Source organism: Sceloporus occidentalis, unplaced genomic scaffold (genome assembly GCF_023333645.1).
Source record: "Sceloporus occidentalis isolate IW3139 unplaced genomic scaffold, rSceOcc1.0.p SCAF_2, whole genome shotgun sequence".
Classification (NCBI taxonomy): domain Eukaryota; kingdom Metazoa; phylum Chordata; class Lepidosauria; order Squamata; family Phrynosomatidae; genus Sceloporus; species Sceloporus occidentalis.
This window is the reverse complement of record NW_028316982.1, coordinates 76,418,764-76,442,076: the sequence shown is the minus strand read 5'-3', so window position 1 is coordinate 76,442,076 and position 23,313 is coordinate 76,418,764. Positions and strand designations below refer to the sequence as shown.

The window sequence follows — 23,313 nt, the reverse complement described above, 5'->3', positions numbered from 1 at the left end:
TCAGTGTTTAAAATCCATAATTCTTTGGTACCTACAGCAGTTCATGAAGCATCTGTAACAGGCTGACAAACTGGGTTTGCAAGCCATAGTTTATGCACAAACAATTAACAAATTGCAGCTATTATCATTCTCCTGAAGGCTGCTGACTATGGCTATAGGAGCAATCATAGGTACCTAAGAAGATGAAAAACAAAGGCTACACATTCTTTTAGTATGGTGTCCTGCAGATGATTCTGAGTACAGGTTCCATCAGCACATACCAGCTCAGCCAATGACCATGAAAAGCTGTTATTCAAAATATTCTGAGGGCACCACATGGAGGGAATGCTGTTCAGATCATGGTTGTCTATTGTACACCTTGAAGTTAAAATCATGGTTTGGGTTCTCAACTGCAAATAGCACAAATGATGGCTTGGTATGATGTCTGCAGTAAGCCAGAGAGAGAAAGAAAATAGCGATGTGAAATAAAAGATTGTAGGCTTAGCATATTTTGGCAGAATAAGGATGAGCAATAGAGCAAATGACAGAAGAACACCCATGAACATTAATCATGAAGTCCTGGAAGATGAAATCTAGACAGAGATCCTGGTGCTTATGAGTTTGACTTTGCCATGTTGTCAAAGAAGCATGGTAGTTCTATCAGCAGTAAAACTCTAATAGGCGAAAGCATGATACTCACTTTGCACAGCTTTGGATGATACAGAAAAAGAAGATAATAAGGCAATGGGAAAACTTGCCTCCTACAGCTGGTGAATACATCACTCTATCCCTCTGAGACAGGATGACACAAGTATTCCCAGCCTAACCTTTGAAGTTGCTGCCATGTGTCTGTAGAAAGCTAGAATCATTTTTAAAGGTTGTTTTTTCCCCTATGGGACAAGAGAAAGAAAAGGCTATTTGGAATATGTGCTGCCACTCGCTCAGCTTGGTGGATCAAAAGTATTTCACAGATGTATTCTTTTTGTAACATTGGGACTTGGGGACTCCATACATTGTTCTACATGAATGCATTACCTGTGGTCTTACAGAAGCCACAAGAGAAAAGCAACTCCCCAAAGTCAGAAGATATCTGATAAATCAGAAGAGAGAGCCCTGTGCTTTATTACAGTAGGAACAGGCAGTAATCATATCATTCAGATTCTCCATGGTCTATGCAACTGTGAGACAGTCCATTAATTTTGGAATTACAAAGAAATTCCAGGGGAAAGAATGCATGCCTTGACACCTAAAATCTAAAAAAAATCATTTTGTTATTTATTTGTTTGTTTGAAAAACAAACTTTGTACATAATTCCAGGCACTTTTGTCTATCCGAATTGTAAATTTGGCAACAAACAAGTAGTTTCTTCTTTTTAGGTTTTCAGGCATTACACAATACAGACTGTAATGTAATTTATTATAATACAGTTCTGGCCATAGTCTAATTCTCTGCAGTATAAACACACATGCACACACACCCCAGCATAAAGAAAATATTTCCAAAAGCCCTCTCTCACTTATAAGTAAATATGGAGTATTAGAATCACAAATACAGTGCATGTAGTTACATATAACAAATAACAAAATTATAGTGTGAGGTATCAGAGAGCTTAAGTAGGGGCTCTATGATCAGACATTGACTCCCTGGTCATAATAATAATAATAATAATAATAATAATAATAATAATAATAATAATAATAATATTTATTTGTATCCTGCCCCTCTGAGAACAATCGGGGCAGGTAACAAGTTAAAAATATACAACATATCAAATCCCTGGTACCCTCCCCCCCTTAAAAAGGTATTAAATGTAGCATGACTCCATACCCTTCAGTATTTCACAGATGAAAACTGGGATAATTTTGGCCAAGCAACATCAGTGTGTGTCAAGATAGCAAAAAGAAGAGCACACAACCTAGGAGTTTATCAGACAAGGGGAATTGGAAGTATAATCCAATGGCAATCTGAACGCAATCATGGGGTTTAACGTTATTGCGTGATAGACCACCACACGCAAATTCGGGCAATGGGAAGCCAGTCCGAGTGCAATTATGGGATTTCACATTATTGCGTGATAAACTGCCACATGCAAATTCAGGCAATGGCATGCTATTTTCGGGCAATGGGGAGCCAGTTCGAATGCAATGCATATTCACGTAATTGTGCAAAACTAGCAACTTTAAGTGAATGCCTTCTGGCCCCACTTTCTTTTCGTTCAAATTTAAGAGAAATTCCTCCCATTTGATAAACTCCCTAGAAGAGCCTAAGCGGCTTCTTTTTGCCTCAGCCTACTGGGAAAGAAAGATTCTCTCTCTTCTTTTCTTTCCCTCTGCTGAGTTAATTGAGTGAAAACTACTTTTGCACTTTGAACTCAGTTTACTCCAGTGGAAATAAGCTCGGGATAAAGGGGGGAAGAGGTATTTTCCATTTTCTCACCCTCCAAAAAGTTAATTCATCCCAAAGCTCAGAAGGAATTCCCACAAAATGGCTGGAGTTTACAAAAATCAGAAGACAAAAAGCAGCTGAAAAAGTAAGATGACGAAGAATCAATCAGAATGTCGATGCTGAACAGGACAGATGGAGGATATGTGAACCAGAGAGCAGTTCAAACAGGATTTTATCAGTGCAAACTGGAAACTTGTAACAACAAAAAAAACCCCTATAAACCAGATGGCACCAGAATACCAGCCCTGTGCCCCCTGTGCTTTTAAAAAAAAACCCTCACTAGTTCACTTTTTACTACAACAATCAGCAATATGTTCTTGAAAGAGACTACCAGCTTAGGCAAACACACTACACTGCACCATCAACCGTCTGTTCAACCCAACTATTTGCCAGCCTTTGGACCCACTCATCTTTTGTACCTTCTCCCATAACTCTTAACTTCAGAAAGTTAAGGGGGATAGCATGATTTGACTAACACTGAGAAGACTTGGGGACAGAGATTCTGCATTTTGTTAAGACCTCCCAAACATGCAATTAATTTATACATATAAACCATCCCTTGTAATTCAAGCAATGCTTGAGCTCCTGGAACATAGGCTTTGAAATGAAGGAGAGTCTGAATTGTCACTCTGGTAATATTCTGAATGGCCACCTTTCATATGGCAATTGAAAATACAGTTCAGGAAGTAACAATAAAAACAAAGTAAGGTAGATCCAGAATGATGTAGTGGCTTAGGTGTTGGATTACAACCACAACAACAACAAAGGTAGAGCCATGGTTAAGGAAAAAGTTTTAGAAGCAGAAAAATTATTAGGAATCTCAGGAAAAAGCAAGTTGAGCATTTAAAGAGAATTTTGACCTTGTCATTAACTAACTGGCAGTTTCTAGTAATAACAATAACAATATGAAATGTAAGGGGAAAGTTCAACATAAATAGTTTACCTTGGTGCTTCCTTAGCAATTTTCCATTATTGCTTAATGACTTATAATGACTTAATAATATATATCCATTAATGACTTAATGACTTAATGATATATATCCAGTTTACTCTTAAGATTTGTTATATGTTGTTGTACATTGTTGCTGGGTAGCCTTTCAAAAACTGTTATAATTAGTAGTGCTTGTGTGCTTTAGTGCCCAATTGTTCAGTTTTTATGTTAACATTTGGACTAGTACTGTGTAATTAAATAAGCTGCTGTCTTCAAATCACTAATGCCTCCATTCTTCAACCCTAAAAGGGTCAGGTTTCTCCTGCACAGTCCTCATTACACCTCTGGATGTTGTTTCTGTTTTAACATCTATTAGTAAGAAATGGCAATAGTAGTAACCATAGTGTTCCAGTTAAGATGCCAATGACCCTTAGCTTATTTTTGGAAGGAAACCTGAAACCCCTGATAAAAGAAGTTGTAGGAACTGACTTAATAAATGTTGCTATTTCCTTTCATGGCAACTATCTCACGTTGCCATAACATTTGCAGAGTAACCTATATATATTGATTACATGGGTATTGCTTAAATCAGAACTAGAGTTTGTTTTTTCCATAATTCTGCTTGATTGGCAAGAAAAAGTCTCCAAGCTAATTTAACCAAAGAGTGAAAATAAAAAATAACAAAATCCCACTAATGAATGAATGTAGAATATGTACCAAGACAATGACAGCTGAATGTATATACAACAGGATGGTCCCAGACGACTAGCAATACAACAGTGACAAAAAAAAAAAAAAAAAAAACCAAAAAACATGAATTAATTTGTGTACTCTATAATACTGCCTTTAACTCTCCAATATTTTTATACACAGTGTAATAAATGTTATATAAAATTAGTGTTGTCCACTGCAAGCTCAAGTCAACTCCCCAACTCTCCAAGGCACCTTGGTTTTTAAATATCCAATCTTTAAAACAAGTCACCTTTCGTGCAACTATAATTATTCATAATGTCATTGAAATGTTGAAGACTTGTTTGAGCAAACACAATGGGAAAAATATAAGCTGAGCAGCTTAGTTCTTCACATAGATAATCAAATTTGATTTGAATTTTTTAAAAAAGGATTTTGGCAAGCTGGAGCATGTCCAGAGAAGGCCAACCAAAATGATGAAGGGTCTGGAAAACATGCCTTATGAGGAGAGATTTAGGGAGCTGGGTATATTTACTCTGAAGAAGAGAAAGTTAAGAGGTGATATGATAGCCCTGTTTAAGTATTTGAAGGACGGAGCAAGCTTATTTTCTGCTGCTTCAGAGAATAAGACCTGGAGGTATAGATTCAAACTATAGGAAAAGGGATTCCACCTCAACATTAGAAAGAACATCCTGACAGTAAGAGCTGTTTGACAGTGGAACACATGCCCTTGGAGCAGTGGCATCACTAGGCTTGGTGTCACCCGGTGTGGTAACTCATGGTAACCCCCCGCCCCCATGGATCTCCTCCCATATGACACCATTTGTTGTTGTTGTGTGCCTTCAAGTCATTTCCAACCTATAGCAACCCTAAGGCAAACTTATCATGGGGTTCTCCTGGCAAGTTCCTTCAGAGGAGGTTTACCACTGACATCCTCTGAGGCTGAGGCTGTGACTTGCCCAACCCAACCCAACCTTCTGAGGCTGAGAGACTGTTTACATGCCCAAGCCATGATTCAAACCCTAGTCTTCAGAATACACCCCTATCTTTCAGCTTGGCTAGGAATGGGGAGACCCCTCTACTCTGTCAGGGAGGAGGAGAATGTCTCTTCACCTCCCTCAGCCTCATACACACACCTTCCAGACTGTTTGGACTTGGCCCCAAAGCCAAAAAATGAAAATGCAACAACTCCAATGGATGCAATTACAACATACACAAACCAGACAGAATAACAGGGGGGCATGGAGTGAATGAAGGGGAATGTATGGGGGGGCCTCCAAGGTTGTGCTTTGCCAATATATCACATGCACACTGATGAACCAATGCCTGTACTGGCAAAGCATTGCACGTACAACTATGTGATGCTCAAAGGGGCAGCCATCCAATGGAATGGCATCTGGGCAGACATGAGAGGTACTTGGAAGTTGCAGGCATTGTGTTTGTACAATAGTGTGCATGAAAGGTGGGGAGGTGACAAAAAATTACCTTAAAATTGGGCCACATGTATTCAATCCGCCTTGGGAGCGGGCCATGCAGACAGCATGGTTTTGACCCACTTTTCAAAAGGCAGGATGGAGCCGCTTTTTCCTGCCCATCTGCTCCAGCCCTCAGAGAGCTGGATGAGAAGAAACTGGGGGACACTGGAAGGAAATACCATTGATATACCCAGTAGAGAGGGCAGGACATTCACCAAAAGACTCTCACCTGACTAGAATGTTCTAAATGTTCTACACAGTCACAGGATGGCCCAAATACAGTCAGCCGTCCTTATCCATGGATTTTTTTATCCACGGATTCATACATCCACATCTTGAAAATACTTTAAAAATATCCAAATTCACATACCCAAACCTTGATTTTGCCCTTTTATATAAGGGACACCATTTTGCTGAGGCATTATATTTAGTGGGACTTGAACATACACAGATTTTGGTATCCACCGGGGGTCCTGGAACCAAACCCCAGCAGATACCAAGGGCCCACTGTATTTATTTCACAAAAATCATGAAGAAAAATGTCTTCATTACAGGGAAAATGACAAGTAAATTCTTATTTGTAACTAGTTTCTTTCCAACTCTGGGCAGAGAGTGTCTATGCTGCGCATGGCAAGCTTGAGAAGCTGGTGAAGGGCTACTGAGACAGATCTGTTTTAAAGAGATGAGAGACACAAGAAATCAGAGAACTTGTAAACCTCAGTCACTTTGATGTAATCATCCACATCTTAATTACTTTATGCAATTATCTTAACCTGAATGGTTTGCTCTCCTATTTGGTTATTGTATAGCCAGCTACAATTGTCTGTTGTCAGTGCCTAATTAGATGGCCATTCTGTTCATTAAAATATCAATGCTACTTTAGCACTGACTACTCATTTAAAGAAATTATGTCAGCTAACACACTGCGAATTTATGAGGCTTTGAGAGTATGTGCTTGGGGCCACCTTGTGTCTTAAAATGATATTACATTGTATAACTACACTGTACGGACCCACACATATGCACATTAAAGGACAAGGGATATCTAAGAGGCATGGGAGATGTCACAATGCCTAAGATGCATGAGTAGCTGCTGAGTTCTGCACAGAATAATTCTTCCGTACAAGAAAACTGAAGTGTGGTATAGTGCTTAGAATGCTAAATTAGGGTGCATGAATGATCTGGGCTCAAGTTCCCATGAAGCCAGGAAACTCAGTGAGTGACCTTAGGCCACTCCTTCCATCCCTCCCTCTCTCCATCTTGATCTACCTGACAGGATTATTGTGAGGATAAAGCATGGAGGAGGAGAGCCATAAATGTCACCTTGAATTCATTGGAGGAGGGGGGTGTATATAACCAAATAAATAACCAAATCAATTTGACTGCTTTTGTAGGATTTGATCCCCAAATCCCTATGTAGTTGTGTGCAAAATGATACAAAGAGGAATCCAGATTGTGATACCTTAGCGGCAACATCTGCCCTTCCATTAATCAGAAGGTGACAGTCACCCCAGGCATTGGAGATGCCATGGCAGGGCAGGAAATTATTTGTTTTTCTTGTACTTTTACCACCAAGGATGGCAGAGAGGTGCTTGTGGGATTCTGAAGCCAGGTTCCTACAGTGGCACACATCATTATGCAAACAGTGTTGACTTTCTTGCCATTTGTAAAAGGAGGATGTGACCTTAATGGGAAGAGAAGGCTGCCAACTCTGAGCTGCCCCAAGGCGTACAGGAAATAGACTGCTCAAAGCCAACCACCTTCTTCTCTCATTGCTACTGCTTCATTCTTTTTTCTTCTTCTTATTACAGCCCTCATCTCCATCACTGTTCTCATTTCTTCCATCAGCATAATCATGCCAGAGAGGATCCTGACTTAAGCCCATTGAACCAAAAATTATTGGCTGATTGAGGTACTATTCACTTTGACTTGGGAAGTTGGTGGCTGACGTTTGTTGCTTTGCCTCGGACAGAACAAATAACTTGGGTCAGCCCTGCAGCATGGATAGCTTCACCAACGCCTACAAACAAGTGATTGGTGATCTCTCCACCAAACTGTGAATGGTTGAACTCCATATCACTGTGACTTACCTTTCTCTATCCTTGACCCATCCTACCCAGCTGCCTCCTTGATCCCATCCTCTTATCAGCCCTGGAAAAGGGATTTAAAGAATATTCATAATTGTTCTTTTCCATAGTGAGGAAGTGATTAAGTAATGTTGATTAGGTGTCCTAATCAACACAACCAACTGTGGTAACTATTTAGTTGCCATGATTATGGGGGGAACCCTGCACTGTATTGTGGGATTCCCATATTTCATATATCCTATCTGGAGACAGCATGTTCTTGAGAGATCAGGAACACTATGTTAAGTTCCCAGGTGAAAAGCATCATGATCCAAAGCATGCGCACAGCCAGGTAACAAAGCAATCAAATCTAAATGGATGTACTAAGTGAGTCTTCCTTTTCCCCAAGACAGAGGATCTCCTTACACCCAAAGCAGAAAGTTTACCTCTCTGCCTACCTCCTGTTATGTTCCCAGTCCAACCAACCTAGAGATATCCTGATCGAATTGTTGGTTTTGTCACACTTAAAGCCATCATCCAGTCTAGAATCACATTGTCAATTCTTGGGCAAGAACACCCATCCTTTGCTCCCTGACAGGCTAGCATCCTTTGCTGCCTGACAAGATAGTCCACAGCTTGGGGCTAGATTTTAGTTATAAGTATGGGTCTTAGAAACTTTGCCTCTGTGCACACAGCTGGTATACATCTCTGCACTCTGTGTATGTTCTGAGTCACCCTCAGTCTGAGCTGCTCCAGCTTTCTCTGCACCCTCAAGTACACATACAGTTGTCTCAGGTTGCCCTCCTTGAATGAAACTGTGCTGCCTTCAAACCTCCCAGTCTGAGCCACTCCAGCTTTTTGTGGCCTATTCATTGGACAGGTAATTATCACCCCCATGAAAGCACCTCAAACTCCTTTACCCTGTTTCCATATTCCCAATTTGGTTTATGCTGAATGCTGTGTTTCTTTTAGTTGCTATTGTGTGTGTGTGATTGCACTCTGCATTTTTCTAATAAAACTTTCTTAATTCACCTAAACTCAGAGTTCTCCTTAGTTATTACTGGCATATAAAGATGCAAACAATCCTAAAGTTTACCCAGCCTCTTGCAGAAGTTTATTTCCCCAACAATCAAAATAATGCTGGCATACTTGATGGGGATTGTTGCCCCATTCCTCCTGCTTTCTTTGAGTAACATTAATCCAAGAGCTCTTCGTTCGCGAAGCAAAGCCAGAGATACTAAGAGGTGCTCGGTGTGTTGGATGATCACTTTGCCATCTTCACTTTCTTCCACAAAAAAAGGGGGGGGGCAATCAATGGGTCAAAAATAAACCCCAGATGTAGCTACATGAAAAAGCTAGAACACGACAGTGCCACTGAGTTAATTAATACAGTTATTATTGCTTAAATACAATTAAGAACTAGAAATTCTGGTTTATACTGCTAATGTGACAATATGGCTATATGGGAATCATATAGTATTGTTTACAATGAGATTTTTGATGGATACCGCTGACTATTAAGATCCTTGCATCAAAGAAATATTTCACTACAGCAAATGGTGAGGGAGAGCATTAAAATAGACACACAAATAAAGTCCTTTGTTGGGTGAGAGCAGGAACGGAAGAGAAATTCTGGAGAACTCATAAACTGTCTGCATTTTTTTTAAAAAAAATCCAGATAAGACTCTGCTGAAATGAATTGCTTTTGCTTATCCTCTCCTAATTCAAAAAGTTCATTAGGGAAATAATGAGTGTTGTGTTTTTATTTTTAAAGAAATTAAAATTTAAATTAAGTATGCACTGTTTGTTTCTATTCTTCTTGACAGGTATTGAAGAAAAAGACAAGAAATTTTGAATTATCTAATAGATGAGCCATTTAAAGTAAATCATCATTCCATCAGGAAAACCAAGGTTTTCAGTACTGATCTGGAGCCAGCCAAAAAAAAATTACCCAGAGGGTCCCTATTTATCATAATGCTGTGATGGATTTTGAATTGACATTTTGTGTTATACCTCTGGCACTGCCTAGAGCTCTCTTCTACAGCTACAGCATTGCTATGAAATCTCCCCCCCCCCCTTTTCTCTCAGTGAAATTGCTAAGCTCATAGGGCACCTGCTCTTTAATGTCATTAGTAATTCCATCATGTTTTTTTCTTTATCTGGAATACTACAATTCTTCAGTAGCACAGTCCCATTTCTCTGTTTTCTTCCCTTTTATATATAGCCGTCAGATTCACAGAATAATTGGTACAGCTGCAGAACTGAAGCATATTTGGTACAGATGGAAAATTAGAAGCTTTTGCTCAATGCATCAATCACAAGGGACTCCAGAAACATCAAGCTGGGAATTTCCTATGTTGAGTTTCAATTTATATGCCCTCACCCAATCCATGATTGATACAAAATACTGGTTTAGAACAGAAAGAGCTGCCTTGGAGTTTGATAGAAAGTAGAAATAGAGTTGAGTGTCAACAGCACAGTGGTAGCACCAAACCCCAAATCTCCAGATGACCTCTCCCAGTGGTTTCATATAGATCAGTGATCTCTAAACTTTGGTCCTCCATATGTTTTGGACTTCAGCTCCCAGAATTCTTACTGTTCACCAATCTGGCTGGGGCTTTAGGAGCTGAAGTCCAAAACTCTTGGAGGACCATAGTTAGGGTATCCCTGATGTAGATGTTGAATAGTATGGAGGACATAACACAGCCCTGAGACACCCCATAGACCAGTGGTCAATGAGTCACAGAAGAATACCCCAACACTACCTTCTGGCTCATCCCTCCAGGAAGGGATAGAGAAATAATGCTCCAGGAAGGATAATAGAAATAATGCTCCAGGAAGGATAATAGAAATAATGCTGCCAAATCCTATCCCTGACAGGCATTTCAAGGGGACACCATGGTTACTGGTACTGAAAGCCAACAAGTAGTCCAGTAGAACCAACATGGACATATTACCCTGTCCAGTTCCTGGAAAAAGTCATACACCAAGGCAATCAAAGCCATCTCTGTCCCATTACCAAGCATGAAACCAGATAGAAATGGAGGCCACCACATGTTCTATTACTTGCCCACAAATGAAAAGTTGGACACTTTCCATTATCCATTACAGAGGGATCTAGGGAAGGTTTTTTTTCAAGAAAAACCTCACAGTTGACTCCCTTATGCTTAGTGGAGCCCACCCTTCACTCATTCAGATAGTCCTTTTACTGAGCCGAGAAGGACAAGGGTTTAGCAGACATGTGGTGGCTCTCACTTCTCCAAGGTGCCTGTCCTCATCCTCAGAATGTACAAATTAAAATGAATCCATTATTACTGCACAAGCCGGGGCCAAAGTTACATTCAGTAGAAATATATCAACCATGGCATCCAAGTCAGAATGGATCTGAGCTCCTTTATCTGCAAAGAGACATCTAAATTCTTTACAGTGGACTGTTGAGTAATCTGTGCTATCCCCTCAAGGGCCAGAATATAATGTACATCACTCTCTCTCTTTTTTTCTTTTGCTACCTGTGTAGAGTAGGCCTGCTACTCTACACAGAATAGGATTGCTATAGTCCATATTCCGTCAGGCTCACTCCAAGTCTTCTACTAACATCACTCTACTCTCTGTCTCACTCACTTCATCAGTGCCAGCTACCTAGAAAACCAGGGAAATGGTTTGGCACCACTCCATAATAGGGAATGCTCAGGAGCCATTGTGTCCACCACACTAGCCATTTCCCCATTGTAGGAGTCAACCAGGGCCTCAACAGAATTAACTGCTAAAGTGACAGGAAATTCCCCAGGATCCATCAGGGATCCAAGTAGATCCATCATAGTCCTGGGGTATACCATCCTGCTTTCTTGTGAACTGGAGCCCAACCAGACCCTGGTTTTCAAGGTTGCTGACTGTTATGAAGTTAGTGAGACAAAGATTAGAGTAATATTGGTGAAAGATATGCATGAAGATTGTTGCTTTTATCCATACATCTGCTGCCTCACCTTCATGCTATACATCCAGCTATAGGAAAAGAGCTCGGTGCTTCTCTGTGCCCCTCTCCCTGCTTTCCACCAGGTAGTATATAGCTGTTTTAGTGTGGTTTCAGCAGCTAAAGGTGGGTTTAGGTTGCTGAAGGGAGAGACATGCTGAAGTTTCCACCTGACATAACTTTATGATACTGCTTCCTAATCCAAGATCTGTTTATGATAGAATGATTAAAGCTATAGGAGGACAATTCCACATTCAACCTGGCAACCCTCCCGAGGACTGTCAAATGGGATGATATTCCTAAAAGCCAGGAAACTTTTAAAGATGTTTTACACAGATAGTTGTTCACAGACACAGGACATTTGGAATCTCTGTCTCTTGAAAGCAGTAGGGGTATTCACTTAAAACAAGATCCAGAGATCCAAAGCATGTTACTTTACCTGAGATCATTTTGGGTATGACTCTGGTGCAGTACACACGGCACTAAAGCGTCGTGTTCACGCCAGGCTAGTACTGGCGGCACAATAATGGCAGCGCTTTGTGTACATTGGCATCCCCATTATGATGTAACAGATGCATAGCATCCACATGTCAGGACATAACTAGCGCGGGGGGAAAGAACCCACTTTTTGCAGATTATTTTTTTCTCCACAGGGAAGCCATGTGGTTTGGCAGCTGGGGCTTCCCTGTAGAGGAAAAAAAGCCACCGCCGCTCCAGACTTACCAAGAGGTATGTACCAGGCCTCACTTAACTTCAGATCCACATCTGAGCCTTGTTTCTGAAATCCAAGATTTCCTGTGTCTCATCGCTCCCTAATATGAAAAATTAAAAAATGAATGTAACTTTCCCAAAAATAACCATTGTGAATGGATGAAGCCTGACAATTTTCAGGAAAATGGTGCTAGGATTTTTGTACTAAGCTAAAAATAATAATAATAATAAGATGATTTGAATTGTAAAAAAGGAAGAATTTAAAAAAAATAAACGTTTCTTGGCAGGATTAGGTGAAATATTGCAGGCAGAATTACCTCTTTTGAGGGGATGATTCCTGCCAAATTTCGAACAAATATTTGTGCAAAAGGAGTCTTAATTGTCTGAATGGAATGGATTCACACACACACAAACTCACCTGTACATACATTTGGGATTATGCTTATGAAAATGTTATATGGTAGACCTTTCCTTAAGAGAATAACCAGCTGCATTTCAAAAGGATAAGTGCAGGTTTGTGTATGCAAGGGATGTCTTTAAAGTGTGAAGACTTACTTTGGTTCTGGATTCAGACTTCACCTGAAGTGTATGTCCACCTGTGTGTTCTGCATTGCCAGTTTGAAACTAGGAGATCCAGCATCAGAAGAAGTACATCTAACACATAGCTCTGGCCCTGTAGCTATGTCTCCCAGTGCTATCACTAATAGCCAGCTTTTAAGCACTGCCATCTCCCACGCCCACCTCACCTATTTCCATGAAGTAGGAGAGTGGGAGGATTGATCGAAATATGTCCATATGTCTTCTTATAGCTCGGCATGCTGCAACAAGCATCCACAGCCACATCCACAGCCACATCCACAGGGATGTACTCAGGAGGTCCCCCAATGACGACCTCACAGCAAACCCAGTTATGGAAAGCAGCTGGATGTGTTGCCACTCATCCACTGCTCTCCACTGATATGGAAATGGCTTTCTTGAATGGTCTGAGTCATTTAAAGGGTGTGTTTTACAGGGAAGGGGGTTGGTGTTTGCACAGTAAAGCATTCCAACATCTGCAATGAACAAAAACATGGACTAGAACAATATAAGTTGGACCAAGTCATTAACAGGATGTCAGCCTATACTGTCATTTACAGCAATAAGCAGATGAGTCTATATAAAAACATTCCATTATCATATGGCAGACTAAATGTTGCAAGACATTCAGGCACTTTAGTAAGTGAGGAAATGAACAGAATAGTTTCAAGGTCCTGTTTCCAACAATATATTTCTGCCAATCTGTGTCTTCATTAGTAACACAACATTATATATGGACATGCAAATATATAGTGCAATATTTATTCTACTTACCCTTACCATCCAATAAAATGAATAGCTGAAATAAAACAATCTCTGATATAAAAATCATAATAGTGGAATTGTGTTTCCTCTAGCACTTTACACTAATTAGGTGACTAATGTGCACTACATTTTGCAGTCTTCCAGCAGATCTTAAGGCCGCTATTGTTATTCTGAACAAATCATGCATTAGCAAAATAATACACCTTTGTAAATTTCCTGCTTTGCAGTGTTCTTACAACACCAACTAATTGTAGTGATCAGCAGTAATAAAACTGCCTGCATTGGGAATGGAGCATCTAAAGTGCTCTTGGTTTGAGCCGTCATAAAATATACACTTCCCTTTTAAATCTTACTAATGGTTATAGCAAATTATTTCTAGGGAGAAAATCATATTTGTTTACTTGTCTAAAATGAGTGGAATTCCCATCCAGGCTTAAACTTAACATTAAATAAAAATATTGGTTAAATTATTTAAAATTACCAAATTCATAGGAGAGAAGAAGCAGAGAACTTGCTGGATGCTGGGTTACAACTCCCATCATGCCTAACCGTTGGCCATGCTACCTGGAGCTGATAGCAGTTGAAACTTAACCACTTCATATGGGCCATATTTCCTCTGCCCTCTTTGGCATATAGTACTGATATGAAACTACTTGTACAATGTGTGATGCATAATAAATTTCATATCTTTGCTGGTTACCACTATCAGGAAAATACAGAGCTTAAAAGGTTAAATTTGGTGAGGTTGTTATGAAAAAAGCCTCACTGGATCCCATCATTCTGAATAATTATTGATCGGTCTCTAACATTCCATTTTTGGGCAAGGTTCTGGAGTATGTGGATTTCAGTTAGCTGAAAGGTACATGAGGAAATAGGGACTCTGTCTGTGCTGGATGGGTTTACATTCCCCATAAAATCACAGGCTCGTGGCTTGGGTATTCTCCTAGACTCACCTCTGAACCTAGAAGCCCAGAGTTTGGCAGTGACCAGGAGTGCATTTGCCCTGAGATGTCATATCTGACTATGGTAACACTGATTACATTCCATTTGAACTATTGTAATGCACTCTATGTGAAGCTACCTTTGGAAGCTGTTCAGAAACTTCAGTGAATCCAAAATGCTGCAGCCAGAATGCTAACTGGGGCCAGTCATAAGGAATATATAACTTCCTTGTAAAAATTGTAAAATTTTATGGAGTACCAATTCATTTCTGGGCAGAATTCAAAGTGCTGGTCATGACCTATAAAGCCCTATACTGCTTATTTTCAGACTATCTGAAAATATCGTATGATGCCATGGAGGGTAAGTGACATTGATCAGATGTATGAATGAGCTTCCTCACTGAATGATGTCACAAAGCTACAGAGCCAATTAGATTTGGTGATGGGCAAACATAAGATAAGAGAATATAAAGGCAACTGAAAGTGAGTAAAGGAGGACAATGTGAATGAATGGGTGAATCTTCTTTCCAAGGAGTGCTGAAAAATCAGCATACTTTCCCAAATACATGAATGTAGTAGAAACAATTACAATGGAGATCATTTATAAAGAAGGCATAAATTAAAATTATGTCATAATAGGGAGATTTCTACAGAATTTTACATTATAACTAATACTGTGCCCTGCAGAATGAACATTGTAGTTATGAAGGACTATCAAGAAAACTAATTATGAATATATGGATGCAGATGTGGATGCCACATTCCCCCAAAGAACAGGTTCACAAGGCACCATACAACAATTAAAACAGACACAGATAAGAATACGTATGAGTATAAGCATTTGTTTATGCCCATGCAATCCACCACTTATGACAAGCACTGGTTTAGAATCAAAACAGCTTCCCTGGATGGAAAGGAAAAAGAGTTGGGTGTCATCTCTCTAACCCCTGAACATTTCTCCCAATGGTTTTTATGTGCATTAAGTAGCAGAGGTTTCTTTACGTGTTAAATAAAAAAAAATTCACAGATCAATGGTCAAAGCTTTGACTAGAAATCCCCAAGCACTATTTTCTAGGTTTGCCCTTCTAGGAAGGAATAGAACCATTATATTGATCCTCCATGTTCCACCACAGTGGAGTGGCCTAGAAGGATACCATGGTCTAGGTAGATTGAAGCAGAATGACAGCCTATGATGGAGGATTATGGATCTACAATCTAGATAACAAATCTCACCCAGAAACCCCTAGAGCTGGGTGCCTGCCACTCATTATAATTTCTTTCCCAAAAATGGAATATTGAAAACTGGCTGTTAATTATCCAATATGGTGAGATGCATATTTTAGGCAGACAGGAACACTGTTTTGTTGTGAAGAGGGGTTTGCCATACCCACTTAGCCAATCCCCTTGGCCCTTTTAATGATCCCAGAACAGCAATGATCCAGCAAATGCTATGATCTATTTCACCTCCTCCAAAGATCTTCATGCTGTACATTATCACTGGAGAAGGAAAGGTCATATCCACTGGGTTTGTATCAATATACAGTATATAGCAAGCAAGTCATAATGCATCCAAGCAACTTTGTCTGGACATATTGTTCACAATAGATTGGCACATGGTCTGAATTCTCTTCTCATGAGCAAAGGTGTGAAAGACCCCTGACCCCACTGTTCCTTGAATGACATGGTGGTTTGTTTGTTTTTACAACAGAGACTAGAGATTTAACTTCTCTCCACACAGGACCTTCAAATAGGGTGTGGTCCTTGTTTATTTGGGGCTGAATTTTCCATGAATACCATTCTAGTTACCATGTCAGAGATCAACCAAGTCTTTGATAGAATTACCTGCTATGGTGACAGAAACATTCTCAAGATCCATCAGCTTCTTTGTCAGGTCTTCTGAATCTGCTTTCCATTCCTGCAGGTGCTGAGGCTCAGCAAGTCTAAATCCCACCAGACAGTGACTCTTCATAAAAACAGAATTATAGAAAGTTCCAGGAAGAGCATCATCCCATTCAGCACAGAAAACATGTTCCACAAAGTGCCCTGCAGCCTGAGTGGGGCCAAACATGAGCTAAGTTAGACCTGTGTCTATTATGAAAAGATATGGTGTCCTAATCTACTCCAGACAAAACAGCTCATCATCATTAGAAAGTACATTAAGTTTAGTACTCCATTTAATCGTGTTTTAATTTTTGATAGATTTTTATACTGCAATTCAGTGTTGTGTAAACTAACCCAAGAATTCACAGTGTAATTATATAAGTATAATAAATAAAGTTAGTCAACTAAATAAATAAAATAAATAGTCAGTGTCTGTTTTATGCATAAAAGTATAGTCTTCATCCCCAAAAGAGAGCAAAGTATCTTCATTAATATTTCAACTCTCGGTAAATCAGGACTCCTATTAGAAATCTATGCTAATCACATAATTTGATTCAGACTTTGCTTCAGTTTCAGTTGATTAAGAGCCTGACCATTTTTGCTCCAGTCTAATCTGCACTGCAGAAATTAATGCAATTTGACACTGTTTTAACTATCATGGCTCCATCCTATAAAATCCTGGGATATTTGGTTTGTTGTGGCAGAACTCTTTGAGAAAGAAGGCTAAATAGCTCACAAAACTACCAGTCCCAGAATTCCTTATCATTGAGCCCTAGCAGTTGAAGCAGTGTCAAAATGCATTATTTCTGTAGTGCAATGCAGGCTCAGATACTAAACCCAAATCAAGCTTCAGAAATTCAAATACTTGTACCTCCCATTGGCAATTCAAAAATGGTTAAATCTTTTTTCCCCTCTTTCATAGAATTGGAGGAAATGTATATTATTGGCAACACACACACACACACACACACACACAGAGAGAGAGAGAGAGAGAGAGAGAGAGAGAGAGAGAGAGAGAGAGAGAGAGGCTGCCAATAACCCTTTTAATTGTTTGGTAGAATTGGAAGAAATGTGCAGGAATAAATGCTTCTTTAAAATGAAATCCAATTACAGATGTTTAGGAACTGCAACTTTTGTGCAAGACTAGCCTTTCTATTAGGAATATACAGAAAATGTCAACCTCTGTTACGTTACATGGGTGGGCCATTTTTCTGAAAATGACAGGCAGCATAAAGGTAACCAAAGTGAGAAACCTGACATTTTTCAAGAGAATACATGAATAGCTTATGTGGAAAGCGAGTCTGAAAACTGTGAAGGTTAACATTCCCATGCTTAGCTCATTCAAATTCACCTGTACTTTCCATCTAATTTCCATGATCTGTATATAGTTCCACAGAGCAATAGTAGTCTTCTGTGCGGAGAATAAATAACAAATATTAATATTCATCTGTTTTCTCCAACATTTCTTTCTACATACCCAAGCAGCAAAAAAATTATTAAAGCTACCGTTCTTCCCACTAATGCAGCAGTTGGAGAACCCCTGATAGAACATGCCATAGGATTAGAACATAAATTTGTCAATCCCTAATTCCCACCCCCAATCTCCCTATTTCTCTCTCTTCCCCTTTTTCTAACTTTGGACAATTTCACAGAAGAAGCCAGAAAAATTGTATATCTGTTCCCCCCCCCCCCATTTCCATTTGAATCTTGAACACAGCATGATGATTTGGCCAATGTCTGATCAGTTCTGATCACTTTTCCAAGCAACCTATTTTTGCTTAGGAAGCATGACAAATGTTCCAAAGTAGTTATTTTTGGTTTGGACTTTGGGCTTCGTCTCTAATTTCTATCTCCTGGTTCCCAATATATATACATGTATATTTCTCTACCTATCAAGAAATTTTTCATGTCCTGAGTTAATCTAAGGAGAGCTTGTAACCAAACGTCATTTATGATTGAGAGCACTGGAACTGGGGAAAGTACATTTTATGTGATCATCAAAGTTGACTTCACCCTAGGTTGGCACAGCACTATACAGCACTTTAGATTTGCACGGGTATAAAGGATTCTTTTTGAAATGGTCTTGATTGGCACAATAGGGAATTCCTGGATAAACCATAAAGCTTCACTGTTCTTCCATCTGTCTGGTTTTGTTGCTTTTTCTGAAATGCAGTTTTGTATCAGTGTTTCCCAAGTCATTATTCAAATGATGGAAATAATACCATTGAAACCCTTACATAATCACCCATTAGTTCATATTCAGACTTGATTTTGCCATCTTTTTCTGGTTACTTTTTTCCTGATTAAATGTTTATCAGCTTTGGAAATATTTATTTCATTTTGTTACGTATGATTATGATAATGATTACTATTTAATCATTATTATGATAATGATTACTATTTAATCATTAATATTATTAATAAGCTACATTTATGGATAAAAACAATTTACCTTGACCCATCTGGGGTAGTGATGGGCAGTTTCTGTAAGTCCATTTACTCTCCTGGAACATGCCAGGGCCATACACTTCTGCAACTACAAAATATGTTGCAACAGTGACAAACATCATCTCTTTCCACTGAAAACGAGCCAGCATAAAATAACTTTATTTTTACTAAAGCACATGCACTTTTTTTCCAGGACTAACAATGCTTCCAGGAGTATCTGAGGAGCTTTAGAAACAAGGTACTTACTTCCCCCACATCTGTTTTCACTTTCAAAAGAATCAGATTTACTGCTATAACAAATTCCTAAGCATGGTGGGGACAAATCCCAAGGGAACAGAAAGTAGTGTAGAGAGACATATGCCATGTGCATTTCCCATTCCTGATCTAGGGGCTATAAATATGTGCAAGTATGTTTCTACATGGATTTCCCTAGTCAGAAGGCAATACATTTAATTGTATTTTACGAATCACTATTAACTGCCCTGGAAATCACTATACAATTTGAATCTCCTTTATCTGAAATGCTCAGGACCAGAAGTGTTTGGGATTTTGGAATATTTGTAAAGTCGCCCCTCTTTTCTCATGGGCCTGAGGTCTGGGGTCTTGGATATTCATGGAGGGGCAATCTCTGTTATTGTCAATGGGGTGTGCCCCCACAGCGTGTGCCCTGTGTGCACTCACAGGCACACACCACATTCAAACCTATAGGGCTTGAATAAATGCAAATCTCCGTTTTCACCAGGGAGGGGATCCGGAACAGATTCCCCGGGTAAATGGAGGGCCGACTCTATTTGTATATACATACACGATGAGATATCTTGTAGATGAGACCTAAGTCTAAACACAAAATTAATGTATGTTTCACGTACACCTTATACATGTAGCCTGAAGGTAATTTTATGCAATGTTTTAAATAATTTTGTGCACAAAACAAAGTTTGTATACACTGAACCATCAGAAAGAAAAGGTGTCACTAACTCAGCCACTCATGAAAAAAGTTTGGGTTTTGGAATATTTTGTATTCCAGAATTCTGGGTAAAGAAGACTCAACTTGTAGAAACATTTTAAATAAATTCATGCATAAACCAATCTCAGATTTCCTATGTACATGTTTACTCATCTTGTTCCAGTACTGTGCTGCACAGATGAAAGTTTTAAATGCTGAAATGGTTGTTATCAACTGTTCAGAAAAGGGGAGTGTTTGATTCTTTATCAATATGAGCACATCAAGCACCCAATAAATTATAAAAACAGAGGCTGATTATTTTCCATTGTTCTGATATTTCTTTCAGTACCAACTAGGCTTGTTAACTGAGTAGAACAAGCGAAGTTCATACTCTGGGATATGCTTTTTATTTGTCATTTGTTTTTTATTTGTTCTAGTAGAAGAGGCTCCCTTCCCCGATGTGTTTGTAATGAACTCTTCTCAATAAAACCTTTTGCCCTGGTGTGCACAGAAGACAAGAATTAGCTACTTCATTTTACATGTGCTAATAGTTCACCAGTGCTTTTATCTAGGAAGACAGCCTGCATTTGAAGTGGGCTACTTATGTTCACTTCATAGTAATGCATTAAAACCGAATCCACATGATTAAGCTGTTTTGATTTTTTTTCATCTTGAGGAAATATTCCACGGATAAAAAAAAGTTTAATCTTTTTTAAATCCCTCAGACATTCTTTTAACACACTGACAACAGCTACAAATGAGCACACAGCTCCATTCCCCCCCCCCTCATTTTCTAGCCATTTTTGAAAAGCTTTGTTTTTATGGGCCAGTATTCTATGTCACCTACTTAGTATACATAGCTAAGTGGTTACAAGGTTGAGTTTTTCTTATCCGGAATTCCAAAATCGGAAACATTCCAAAATCCAAAATTGCCCACAAGGGTGGACAATATCCACATGGATGGATAGTGATATCTTTGCTTCCTGAGACTATATGCATAGGATGTTAATTTCACTTTTAGATGTGGGGCTCATCTCCAAGATATCTTGTTATGTGTATGCAGATATTCCAAAAACCAAAGAAATCAGAAATCTAAAAATACTTCTGGTCTCCAGTATTCTGGATGAGGGAGACTCAAGCTTTAATTAGTTACATAACTACCAGGAGCCCTTAATGTTTGCTGGAATTTCATGCCAAGATCACCCCCCACCCCCCATGGGTAACAAAATCCATGGATGTTCAAGTCCCATTAAATACAATGGCATAGTAAAATTGTGTCCTTTATATAAAATAGTAAAATCAAGATTTGCTTTTTGGAATTTATAATTTTTTGGAATATTTTCAACCTGTGGATGGTTAAATCCATGGCTAAAGAATTTGTAAATGTGGAGGGCTAACCATATACTAAACAAAGTAATCTGTCCTGGGCAGCTCCCCTCCATCCTGATAGAAATATCATTCTCACCTGTGCTCTGATTGCTATCAGAATAGACCTTATTCTCCCGATGGACCTAGTGCCTGATAAAATAGGTTGGAGGAAATATTATGACCTTAGCAATAATATCACAATCCTGATTAAGTAGCAATATTACATATGGAGTAATTACCTACATTTACTCATCTGTTTCATATTCATCAGTACTGCTTAGTCACAATTGTGAAACTACCCTACTTTACTGGGCCTCAGTTGCATGAGGAGAAGGAGGTCCATTCTACTGGTGATTGGAGCATGGATGAATTATGTTTCTGTCAGGGGGGGGGGGGCAGTAATTGGTTACCGAGGCAGCTGCCACGCTGCAGAAATAAAGCAGTTTGACTCAATGCTATAAAATTTGGGAGTTTGTAGTTTTTTGAGACATTTACCTTTCCCTGTCAGGGAGCTCTGGTGCTGTACCAAACTACAAATCCTAAAATTCCATAGCACTGAGTCATGGCAGTTAAAGTGGTATCAAAGTGCTGTATTTCTGCAGTCTGGCAGCAGCCTGAGTTAGGTATACATAATTGATGGAGACTACTGGTCATTGTTTTTAAATAAAATTTAAAAAGTTTAGGGAAGGGCAGTTCCAAAGGCCTTCTTCCCTTCCCATCTTCCAGAACAGATGGGAAACATAGCAGGTTTAAGGGAGGATTAGCAAAGTTTGCCTTGACTCATTCTCCCAGCAGAGGCATTCCTTGAGAAGAATTCTGCTCACAACTTTGGATGGTCACTCTGGCAGAATGGAACACAAGAGCCAATCCTCTATATTTGGCCAGAGATTGGGAAAGTTATCTTTTTGCTCTTTACCTCATAAAATTCCCTAGCTAATAGGAAACATTTGCTCTTTACCTCATAAGATTCCCTAGCCAATATGATGGAATATCTTTGGAATATCTTTGCCTCTGTCTCCGACACAACTGCCATATAAAGTGTGCACTAAGAACAGATTCAGACATCCAGTATTTTAAAAGAATGAGTCATGTGGATTCCTGAAAGTTACACAAACATAAAACAACCAGATCAGTTCTTACAGAAAAATAGTTTTAAAGAACTTGTGCAGCATGTTTTCAACAGCAGCTTTTAAAGCATAGCATAAAGTTCAGTATTAATCCTCTTGGTTTTCATGTTGAGATACTTCACTCCTGTACATTATTATAAAGGTGGCTGGTACTGAAAAATTTGAGCTTGTTTACACAAAAGATAAATATAATACAATTGGCCCTCCTTATTCACACATTCTGTATGCATAGATTCAACTAGGGCTTGAAAATATTCCAAAAAATCCCCAAAAGCAAACCTTGATCTTGCCATTTTATATAAGGGACATCATTTTATTATGCCATTGTATATAATGGAACCAAACCACATCAGATATGAAGGGTCCAGTGTAATGCATTTCCCAAGAGACTATCTGTTGTTTCTTTGTTATATAAGTGGGAAATGACCATTAGTCTCTGACAGGGCTGTAAACTTTTTAATGCTATTAAGAAAAACAGGAAATGGCTTTTAAAGCAGACTTAATTAAAATGTGTGACAATGCAAGAATTCTGGAACCCGGGAGAAAGGATGGAGAAGAACTGTCATCTATTTAGTAAAGCCTTGATGTAGTTAGATTTCAATTATTTGTGTTCAAAATAATTCACACCCTGCTATACTCCAATTATTGAGAATCGTATGATAGCTTCCTTTTGGTTTGATCCAGATCAAACATCTAGAAACACATATGGTACTACAGTGGACCCTTGGTATCCAATGGGATTTGGTTCAAGGACTCCCCATGGATACCAAAATCTGTGGACACTCATCCCATTATATACAATGGCACAGTAAAATGGTGTCCCTTATATAAAATGGTAATATAAGGTTTGCAATTTATAGTTTTTTGTGGGGTTTTCGGGCTATGTGGCCATGTTCTAGTAGAGTTTCTTCCTGACGTTTCGCCAGCATCTGTGGCTGGCACCTTCAGAGAATGTTTGCCTGGAAAGGACTTGGCTATATATATTGTGTGACAT

The 23,313-nt window shown here is 39.1% G+C and overlaps 1 long non-coding RNA gene across 1 annotated transcript in view; it reads right to left on the bottom strand.

The window, feature by feature from the left end:
- The window catches only part of LOC149318571 (uncharacterized), a 40,974-nt gene that overhangs the window by 12,709 nt on the left and 4,952 nt on the right, over positions 1 to 23,313 (bottom strand). The window contains exons 2-4 of the long non-coding RNA XR_016279818.1: positions 18,883 to 18,966; positions 17,782 to 17,841; positions 16,392 to 16,512 (exon numbers count right to left, since the gene is read on the bottom strand). This is a non-coding gene — a long non-coding RNA (uncharacterized LOC149318571). The remainder of the gene's footprint in view (positions 1 to 16,391; positions 16,513 to 17,781; positions 17,842 to 18,882; positions 18,967 to 23,313) is intronic.